Genomic DNA, 11,170 nt, shown 5'->3' with positions numbered 1-11,170 from the left:
GGGAACTCTTTTAAAAGAGCTTTTGAACAGATTTCCATTGTTTCTCTGTATAAGTTGTATTACATTATCTTTTTCCTTTCACCATTTCAATGATACAAGCCATATCCACCCTAATTGTCATATAATTTCCATTGTTCACTATGCTCCATTTTTATCCTGCAGAAATCTATTTCGCTTACATAAATTATTGTTTGTGGATGTTTTTTGTTAATTATATTTTTTCCATCCTTTTTTTCTTCCTATTTCCTATCTCCTCATTTAATTCATGCATCATTATTGTCATCAAGAAATGTTCATCCCTGAAAAATGTAGTTTTATTCTCAATAAATTAAGCAAGACCTACAGAACTTCTCTTGTCTGAATTGATGTGATTTATCATTGATTAGTCTATCACACACACTGCACTGTTGACTTCTGTCAAGTTAACTCTCTAATTATTTGTTCTATAAGTATCTTTATAAGTACATAGAATAGGAAAAAGTTTAAAATGACATTAATTATTGCCTATTAACAAATTAAGAAATCCTATTTTTACAAGTGGAATAGACATTTGTTTTATATTTTACCTGGCCTTTCATAATATCAGAGAAATTCTCAAACATGACTCTGACATACTATATATGCAAAATACATTTTATTAACAGAGTTCTCTTCTCTACCAGTGTTTACGTCCTTCATGAAGAAACAGGCCGTTTTCCTATTCAAATGATACCTTTCTTAGAACAGAACCAGTTCCATGAACCATCAAGTTATTGTACAATGAAGTGAAAGTAATAACACTGTTTGCTTAGGCAATATGATGTTCTACTGATATTGGGTTCATTATATAGTCATCATTAACATGATTTTTACCTAAAGATGGTTTCTAGCTCTTTGTAACTAGAAATATTTGAAGTTTTTGCCACATCACAGGTATTTATTCTGCTTCTCTTACTTCCAATATTCTGAATAGCAGCATATTTGAAACCTGCAGACCTAACGTAATAACATTTTACAAAATCCAAATGAATCTTTATTTTTACAGTTTATCATCTAGGTACTATAAATAGATATCTTATATGTCTTATTTTGAGAATATGTCTTTAAAGAGTAATCAATTTTCATATCATCAATTTCTTTCACTTGTTATTCTTGCTTTAACAAATCTAACTTGAGATCAGATATATAATAGCATCAGATTACATTGACTAATTTTAAACCGTTAGCCAATTTAAGTAAAAAAAAAAAAAACACAAAATAATTGGTAAAAATCCTTTTCTTTAAATAGTGTTTTGAAAAACTACAAAAGCGTCCCACCAACTTTTATTTAAGATATTTATCTTTATCTAAGTTTAAAGAATTATGCACTTCTACCACTTTCTGCCTCATTAAGACTTCCTAAAAAGGTAATTTAACCACTTGGAGTTCCTTTATTAAAAATAGTAAAGACAGTTTTGATCTTGTAAAACACTTTTGAAAGTGAGAAACAAGTAACAAAGTTTCACCCACCATCACCTGCTTCTTTATGCAAATATCGAAGCTAGCTGCATCTCATATCCACTAGGGGGATCATTACACAGTAAAAATAGATTGGTCTCTTTATAGGTGTTTTACTTTCCCACTTAATAGCACAAACAAGAAAATTAGTTTTAAACAACAACAACGAAAATCATTTCAACAGAACTGGTGGTAAAATATTTTTAAAATATCAGATGTTGAAAATATTTTCATTTATTTTAAAAAGCTATTATTTTAAAGTCCACATTTGGAAACTAAGCCTACAGTCCATGTCCTAGTTTCCAAAAAATAAAGACAGAAGCAGAGTCTTTGCAAAACATACGTCCACAAATTCAAATATGCTATAGCCATTAAATTTACTTTAACGCTAATTTCATTAAAATTTTTTTCTGATGTCACATTGTCAGAATAATGATGAGGTTTCAACATGAGTTTTGGAGGACACATTCAGATCATAGCAATGATGTTCACATTAAAAAAAAAAAAAACTTAACAAAAGTCCTTTACTGCATCCCTTTGCCCATAAGAGGTTATCACTTACCAGTGGTCCCTCAAAAGTTTCGGTCTATGGATTATTTAAGCAAGAAAATAGAACTAAACATTCTGCAAATCAACTATCTTGCCCCATTCTCTTGCCAATGCCAATAAAGCTCTCAAAACTTCATGACAAAACTACCCTCGCTCTAAAGAAACCTAATGAGTTGCTATCATGTAAGAGAACAACAACAATGCAGTCATCTTTACCATCTACCTACCATTCATTAATCTAGATTATGACCATCTTTTATTCAGTTTTGTATAGTCAACCCAAGTCCCACATCAAGTGCTTGCTAAAAGTTTGATAAACACATGGATGACTGATCTGGGTAAGTGACAATGACAACCACTGATTTCATTATGATCCAGATATATAGGGAAATGGTGCATTTTTAAATATCTCTATAAAGAACATATTAGAAGTGCCTCATTGATGAGCATTATTTTCCTAATTAAGAAGGTATGGATTTACGCCGGGCGCGGTGGCTCACGCCTATAATCCCAGCACTTTGTGAGGCCAAGGCGGACGGATCACGACCATCCTGGCTAACACGGTGAAACCCCGTCTCTACTAAAAATACAAATACAAATACAAATAATAATAATGATGATAAAATAGCCGGGCGTGGTGGCGGGCGCCTGTAGTCCCAGCTACTCGGGAGCCTGAGGCAGGAGAATGGCGTGAACCCGGGAGGCGGAGCTTGCAGTGAGTTGAGATCGCATCACTGCACTCCAGCCTGGGCAACAGAGCGAGATTCCACCTCAAAAAAAAGAAGAAAAAAGAAAAAAAAAAAAAAAGGTATGGATTTAAAGAATCTTGATTCTTGATGACTTAGTTCTCAAATTTTACACTAAACCAGGCTTTCTCGACCTTGGCATTAACACTTTGGGTCCAACCTGTCTTTACTATAGGAGACTGTGATATGAATTGTAGGAAGTATAGCAGCATCTCTGGCCTCTCTACATACTAGATGCCAGTAGCATCCCCCAACTGGGAAAAGCAAAAATGTCTCCAGACATTGCCAAATGTCCCACGGGAGGTAAAAATCACCTCTCGTTGAAAACACTGCTCTAAGCAAACCACATTTCTAAACTTGAATCACCAAGAAAAATCTGGAAAAGGCTTCAGGGAATATCTTACACATTACCTAACACCTGTCAAAGGGCAAAGTTGACAGTCATCATCTGTACTCATGCTTCAAGGAATGAAGAATTTATACAATGCATCCTATGAGTGATGTATCAGACTAGTCAACACCGTCAGATCTTGTGTTTACCAAGTCTGACTAAAACAATTACCAAAAAGTCATGCTTTAGTATCATTAAAAAATGAAAGGTAATACTGTATTGGTTATTTCAATACCTAACAAATTTGTGCACATCATTAAGAAATAAATATGTCATCTAGTTTAGTTCAAAATCGATCTTTCTCAAATTCATATATTTTAAAGTCAGAAATTCCAGTAATTCACATTGTAGGCTGACTTCAGTTTCTACTGATTCTTAAAACCATGATGTTCCTTATGTGTGAACCACTAATCTTTTATTTAAAAAAAGATTTTTCATCAAATTATCAAAGCTAAAAAAAAATACTACCATTAAACCTTGGAATTCTTCATGGCAATTCTTCAAATACGTGATGACTCAGGAGGCCCTCGAAAACTTTCCGTTTCCTTTACTATTCACAACTTCAATCATTACTCATAAATTATTTTTCCTTGACCTTTAATTATTTTAGGTTAATTTATTATGGATATTTTCTGCCTTCTCTATATTCCTTCTTAATGAAAGAATCTCTATTCCATTCCATTTTTGTAAAGGATCTTACCATCACCAAGAATGGTGAGAGAATAACAGTGGTGTTTTTCTATGTACGAAGTAGCCAAGCTTATCCACTGTCATGACAAATGGCCAAATAAAGAACAAGGAACCATTAGCAAATATTAATACCTCTAAAGTCATGTATACCATGGCTTCGCTACCAAAGTGCATGCGAAAATTTTAAGATGTTTAAATGGTTTTGCTATTGGAAGGCATAAAAACATCATTATCAAGAGCCGTCCAATGAAACTGGAAGGTTTGATAATCTCAAAGATCAGGGTTTGGCAAACTATAGCCCATATGCCAAATCCAGCCTGTCATCTATTCCTCTCAAAAAGGTTTTATGAAAACATAGCCATGGTTATTCATTTATGTATTATCTATAGCTACATTCATGCTGTAAATGCCAGAGTTAAAGTGGTTCCAACAGAAATGGTCTAGCCCTCAAAACCTAAAATGTTTACTCTCTGGCCCTTTACAGAAAAGGTCTGTTGACCCCTATTGGAGAGCATCAAGTAGAGAACAGGTAGACGGAATGTGATTGCAAGGATACAGAAGTACTTCAAGGTTCTTTTTTTTTTTTTTTTTTTTTTAAGCAAGATCTCACTCTGTTGTCCAGGCCAGAATGCAGTGGCACAATCACGGCTCACTGCAGACTCGACTTTCTGGGCTCAAACTATCATCTCACTTTAGCCTCCTGAGTAGCTGGGACTACAGGCATGTGCTACTGCCCAGCTAACTTTTTTTTCTTTTTCTTTTTGAGAGAAGGGGTTTCACCATGTTGCCCAGGCTGGTCTCGAACTCCTGGGCTCAAGCAATCTCCCTACCCACCTTGGCCTCCCAAAGTGCTGGGGTTCCAGGCATGAGCCACCATAACTACCCTAAGATACCTGTTTCCTCATCATTGCTTTTAGAAAGTATAAATGAAAAAAACTTTATTTAGGGTTCCGTTTTTCTTTCAATATGTGCAAGTTTATTCTTATTTTCCTTATAAAGACTGAAAGCCATGAAATATTTCATCTTCCACTGGTTCCCAACTGTATCAGACCAAAGCCCTCATTTTTAAATAACAATTTTTATAATCCCTTTACTATTCTGAAAGTTCAAAATTATGTAAACTGTTCAGGTGCTTATTTAGACAAAATCAATACAATGTCCTACCTGTAATATAAAGTAGGAAATTAAGAGGAATGAATATATAACAAAATTATATATTTATTTGAATATGTAAATGCTCAGCATGTCTACTCTGGAAGAGAAATGATCAACTCAGATACTTGCAAATATATGTAGCATCACAAAACAGCTAAAAGTGCAGATTGATACAACTAGGTTGTTATCTGGTAACTCAAGAGGTAAATGGTATTTTGAAATGGTGAACAACCCTTGGTAAAGTTCAGGAAAAAATGAAGTATAACATTTATTTGTTTTCATATTTGTGTTGCATTTCTGAAAAAAAATTATGTATATTGAAGTTTACAAAAATACTTTGCTTTGATAAATGGTAGAAAGGCCTTTGGCTCAAAAAAATCATCAACAATATAAAACCTTTATTATTACGCTGCGATACGCAAGGCTTCCGGTTTAAGATTACAAACATTCTTCTCCAATCTTTCAGAGACACCATAACTACAATAATAAATAATAATAAAGATAAAAAAGTTTAAAAAATGAAGAGTATGGGATGCAATTATCAGTGGATATAATTTTTTCAACAGATTTCTGGACAATGAAAGGTGCAAGAGAAAGAATGACAAAGCAAAATCTAGGAAACTGAAACCTGGAAAAGCCAAGAAGGTGCTAAAACCGAAAAAGTAACTGGGTGCCCTGTTATCTGTTATACTTAAGGAAGATTTAAGACTTGGTAATATTAGCTAATGGAGGCCACGAAGGAAATCCTAAAGGGAAAATTTGGCAGTTAATAGAATCAAATCCCCTCCCACTCACTTTACCACTGCATGCATGTTGCCTGGAATTCAGTAATGCAGTAAACTCCCTCACAAAAAAATGTGAGAGTTTTGTTAATGAAATTGGCAGTCCTCCAATAAAAGACCTCTCTATTTTGAAGGACTGGGGAGAATTTAGAATTATGGCTAGCAACTGACCCATCTCCTCGAGTGAAGTCTGCCCACTGATAAGCTCTGTCCAGATATGTAGACATCAGAGTCTGCAAGTTTATACAGGCAATCAAGAACCATTAAACATTTGTGGAAAGATTACAGTATGAAAAGGAGAGAGAAAATTTTCAAACAAAAAAAGTCCTGGGAGAAGCAGAATGCAGGGAAGATAATTTTTTTAAAAAAGAAATTTCACATTAAAATAATCAGAGACATAAAAGACAGGCACAGTGGCTCATGTCTGAAATCCCAGCACTTTGGGAGGCTGAAGTGGGCAGATGGGTTGAGCGCAGGAGTTTCAGACCAGCCTGGACAACATGGCATCTCTAAAACAAACAAACAAACAAAAAAATTAGCTGAGTGTGGTGTGTGTGCCTGCAATCCCAGCTTGCTGGAAGGCTGAGGTGGGAGGACTGCTTGAGCCCAGGAGGTGGCGGTTGCAGTGAGCTAACATTGCATCACTGCACTCCAGCCTGGGTGACAGGGCAAGACCCCATCTCAAAAAAAATAAAAAATAAAAAATAAAAAATTAACAGGCTTGAAAAAATATTGAATTTATAAAATAATATTCTGGCTGGGCATGGGCATGGGGGTTCATGCCTGTGATCCCAGAACTTTCAGGCCACAGTGGGAGAATCAAGGGTCTTTTGAAGCCAGTTCAAGATCAGCCTGGGCAACCCAGCCAGACTCTAAACAAAATATTTAACTGGGCTGGGCATAGTGGTACATGCCTGTAGTCCTAGCTACTCCGGAGGCTGGGGTGGGAGGATCTCTTGAGCCCAAGAGTTCAAGACTGCAGTAAGCTATAACTAGGCCCCTGCATTCCAGCCTGAGTGACAGAGTGAGACCCTGTCTCTAAATAAGTAAATAAAATTTCTGTGAAAATGAAGTATCAAAAAAGAAGTATACTTAAAAATTGAAAATAGATGTGATAAAAGTTTTGTAAATTTCAAAGATAGGCTTAAAGATTTAATTGAACAAAGACAGATGGAATGTATAAAAGAAAAGCTATAAAGAATCAATAGAAAATGTTTCTTATTAAAAAAGAGAAAAGAGAAAACAAAGTGGCAGAAAGTAAAGTAGATGAACCCAATACAGAAGACATTACCATTCTTGATAAAACAACCCACAGATTAGAGGCAGAGCCTTGTTGTTCAAAACATAAACAAGAACAAAAACAAAACAAAATACCAATTCGAGAAACAACTAGTCTTGATATACCTTTGTGACATTTTGAAAAGGTGAAATGGTTATCAACTTGGAACCCTATATTCCACTAAATTATAGAAATCAGTGTTTGAGCAGAATGAAATGATTTTGACACATAACATCTCCGAAATTTTTGTTCCTTGCAAAGTTTCTTGGTAAGTTACTTGAAGATGTACCCTGATAAGCTCTATAGCAACCCTAAAAACAACCAGAATACCGCAATCCAAAGGTGAGTCCAGAAATGGGAGACCCCAAGGAGGGAAAACAAGAGCCCTCCCTGTTGGAGGAGGGAAGTATATTTACTGGAATAAGTGAGATGCCAGAAACTGTGAGAAAAAATTGAAGATTTGATAAAGGCAGAGATTGCCAAAAAATCAAATCAGAAAAGAAAGTAATTACAAACTTCATCATGAAAAACAAAGAACTGCTCAAAAAGGTTATATACTCACTGCAGTGAAAACTTGCGTAGTCATAACAATGTAAATAGTGTTCAAGATCTTCAGTGTTGAAAATCAACATATAAATGATTGGAGATTTAATTGCGTTTTGAACATCATTATGATTTTTAGAACAGAATGCAAATGCTATTGTTTTTGAGATTGTTGATATAAAAGTAATGACGACAGAAATTGGAAAATAGGAGGGTGGAAGCAAAAGCCCAAGAAAAGGATGGGGATGCTAATATCTTCCTGTAGGAAAATAGAACATGAAGAGACACAATTAATTGCAATATTAATTAAAGTATATACATAGATCCCTAAATTTAAAAGATAATCAATTGAGAAGCAAAGTAGAGTAATAAACTATCAAAAGATGAGGGGAAAAGAGGTGATAAAATGCTACAACTGAGTTCAATCTCTTCTTTCATAGCAGAAGATGCCTTAAATACCTAAATGTGATCAATCAAGGAACTGTGGTATATACACAGTATTAACAATAGAGATTGTTAACATTTGTTTGGCATAAACACTATTGGCAGTCTGGTGAAGCCTTTGAAACTGTTCTCAAAATAATATTTTAAATGCATAAATCAAAACACCTAAGATTACAAAGGAAATAAATTATATTGAAACACAAAAGGATTAAACAAATGCAGCAATTGATATAGCAATAATCTTGTTTATTAATGCATTAAATGATAAGATCTAATTTGGAAATAGAGATGAGAAAAAATAATATCTCAAGACAGATTTTTGTAAAAACTTAATGTTATATGCAAATATTTCAAAATTCTTTTTTCCATAACCTTCTCATAGTAGTCTCAGTAGTTATTTCAGAATTCTATCACTGACAAAGTCACAGTACTGCTGATGTTATTGTGGATTGTTGCCTATGCTAGATTTCAATTTACAGATTAATGAAAATGAAGATATAACTATTTTTTCCCTAAGCACACAGACCTTCTGAATTTTATTCATGCATTCCACATTAAGAATTCCTGATTTAGAATTATGGAGAAGAAATCATTATAAGAAATGTAAATGCTTGTGTTTGAGAAATGCCACAGGGCTTATGGATGTGGTAAGGTACTGCTGCTCTGTATTGTTTAATTTTTCAAATCATGTGCATGTATTATTTTGATGACAGCATTTAAAATACTTGAAAATTTTAACTGCCATATATAATGCAATACATATGTGTATAAATATTTATGTGTATGTATGTAATAACATAATGTGAAATGTTGGGCCCTATATTTCTAAAACTTTATTCAATTATCTAAAAATGCAAAAAAAAAAATCTGTACAGCAAAGAAAACAAGAGAATGGAGAGACCGCCCATGTGCTGAGAGAAAATATTTGCAAGCCATACTTCAGATAAGAGACTAATATCCAAAATATAGAGGGAATTCAAATAACTCAACAACAAGAAAACAAATACCCCAATTAAAAAATGATCAAAGGATCTGAGGAGACATTTCTCAAAAGAGATATGAATGGCCAATAGACATATTTAAAAATGCTCAACATTACTAATCATCAGGGGAATGTAAATTAAAACCACATTGAGATATCACCTCACACCTGTTAGAAGGGCTGCTATCCATAATACAAATGGTAAGTGTTGGTGAGGAATTGGAGAAAAAGGAACCCTTGTACATTGTTGGTGGGAATATAAATTAGTAGAGCAATTTTGGAGAACAGTATGGAGGTTCCTCAAAAAACTAAAAATAGATTTACTATATGATCTAGCAACCCCACTTCTGGATATATATATATATGTGTGTGTGTGTGAATTGAAATCACTATGTCGAAGGAATGTCTGCCCTCCCATGTGCATTTCAGCACTCTTCGCAGAAGCCAACATATGAAGGCAACCCAAGAGTTCATCAGCAAGTGAAAGGATAAAGAAACTATGGTATTATACACAGTAGCATACTATCCTGTGTTAGAATAGAAGGAAATTCTGTCATTCACGACCACATGAATGGAACTGGAGGATATTATGCTAAGTGAAGTAAGACAAGCACAGAAAAACAAATACTCTATGATCTCACTTATATGTGGAACCTAAAAATATCAATCTCCTTTGGGAGGCCAAGGTGGGCGGAGCACTTGAGGCAAGGGATTCATGACCAGTGTGGCCAACCTAGTGAAACCCCATCTCGACTGAAAATACAAAGATTAGCTGGGTGTGATGGCAGGCGCCTGTAATCCCAGATACTCAGAGACCAAGGCAGGAGAATTGCTTGAACCTGGGAGGCAGAGGTTGCAGGAAGCTGAGATCATGCAACCGCATTCCAGTCTGGGGAACAGAGTGAGACTCTCACTCAAAAAAAAAAAAAAAAATCCATCTCATAGAAACAGAGAGTAGAAAGGTGGCTACTAGAGGCTGGGAGGTGGGAAGGGATGAGGAAAAGGGAGATGTTGATCAAAAGGTACGAGGTTTTAATTAGACTGGAGGAATAACTTTTAGTGATCTTTTGTACTGCATGCTGGCCAGTTAATTATGACTGTATATTTCCAAATTGCTAAAAGAATAGATCATTAACGTCCTCACTACAAAAACATGGTAAGTTGGTGAGGTGATGGATATGTTAATTAGCTTAAATATTTAGACTATCTACTATGTATACATACACTGAAACATCACATTGTACCCCATAAATATACACAATTATTATTTGTCAATTAAAAATAAATTAAAGGAATAAAATAGAAATGCAAAATTCTTAGGACCTTATTTGCCTTGAACTCATTGACACAGACAGTTCTCAATGACACAATCATAGACAAGAAACTACTAAAGGTCATTAAACATCTTGATACCATCAAAACAATACAATGAGATTACTTGACATGATCATACATCTTTTTTTAAAAAGCCTAGGAAATCCCTATTCATCAGTAATTGTAATTATTCAGTTGTAGGCAGGAAAATTCATCTGTAGATGATAGCAGACATCATGGTCTTGGTCAAACTTTAAAAAGCTTCGAGTAAAATAGAATCTAATTGACCTACATTATTCTTTAATCAAGGCATCTACTGTGTCAAGGAGAATAACATAACAGGAGGATATACCAATACCAAAATAAAGTTACTGTAAATAGGCATTTGGCAGATAATATGAGAACAACTTTAAATTACACAAATGTGTTCTATTAATACCCGCAGTAACTGAGATTACGCAAGTGAATATTCTTCACAGACTGGAAAGACAAGCACTGAAAAATCTTGGAGAGTTTTGGTCTCAGTCATAAAATGTATTAATGATATATCTTTAGAAGTATCCCTTAACTATTTGGGGTCTGTTTCCTCATGTAAAAAAATGAGGAATTTTTTTTAATGTTTGTTCACATACAATTATAAAAATTCTGACTTTATGATTCAAATTTAAGTTGGTATTTTCTTACTAGCATTAGACACTAAAGGAGCATTAGGTTGTCTGAAGGGAATATTTTCTCAGGAACTATGAGGACAGTGAGTACAGTTTGGGGAAACTTCCTCTGGATGATTAATGCTTTGTATAAAGAATCAAAAATACCTTA

The 11,170-nt window shown here is 34.5% G+C and overlaps 1 protein-coding gene across 19 annotated transcripts in view; it reads right to left on the bottom strand.

Moving 5' to 3' along the window:
- Positions 1-11,170, bottom strand: part of LOC105492120 (SRY-box transcription factor 5) — a 1,036,234-nt gene that overhangs the window by 578,261 nt on the left and 446,803 nt on the right. The gene's annotated exons all lie outside the window — the stretch shown is intronic.

Source organism: Macaca nemestrina, chromosome 10, assembly GCF_043159975.1.
Source record: "Macaca nemestrina isolate mMacNem1 chromosome 10, mMacNem.hap1, whole genome shotgun sequence".
Classification (NCBI taxonomy): domain Eukaryota; kingdom Metazoa; phylum Chordata; class Mammalia; order Primates; family Cercopithecidae; genus Macaca; species Macaca nemestrina.
The sequence above is the reverse complement of the archived record's forward strand: the minus strand, read 5'-3'. Positions and strand labels throughout refer to the sequence as shown.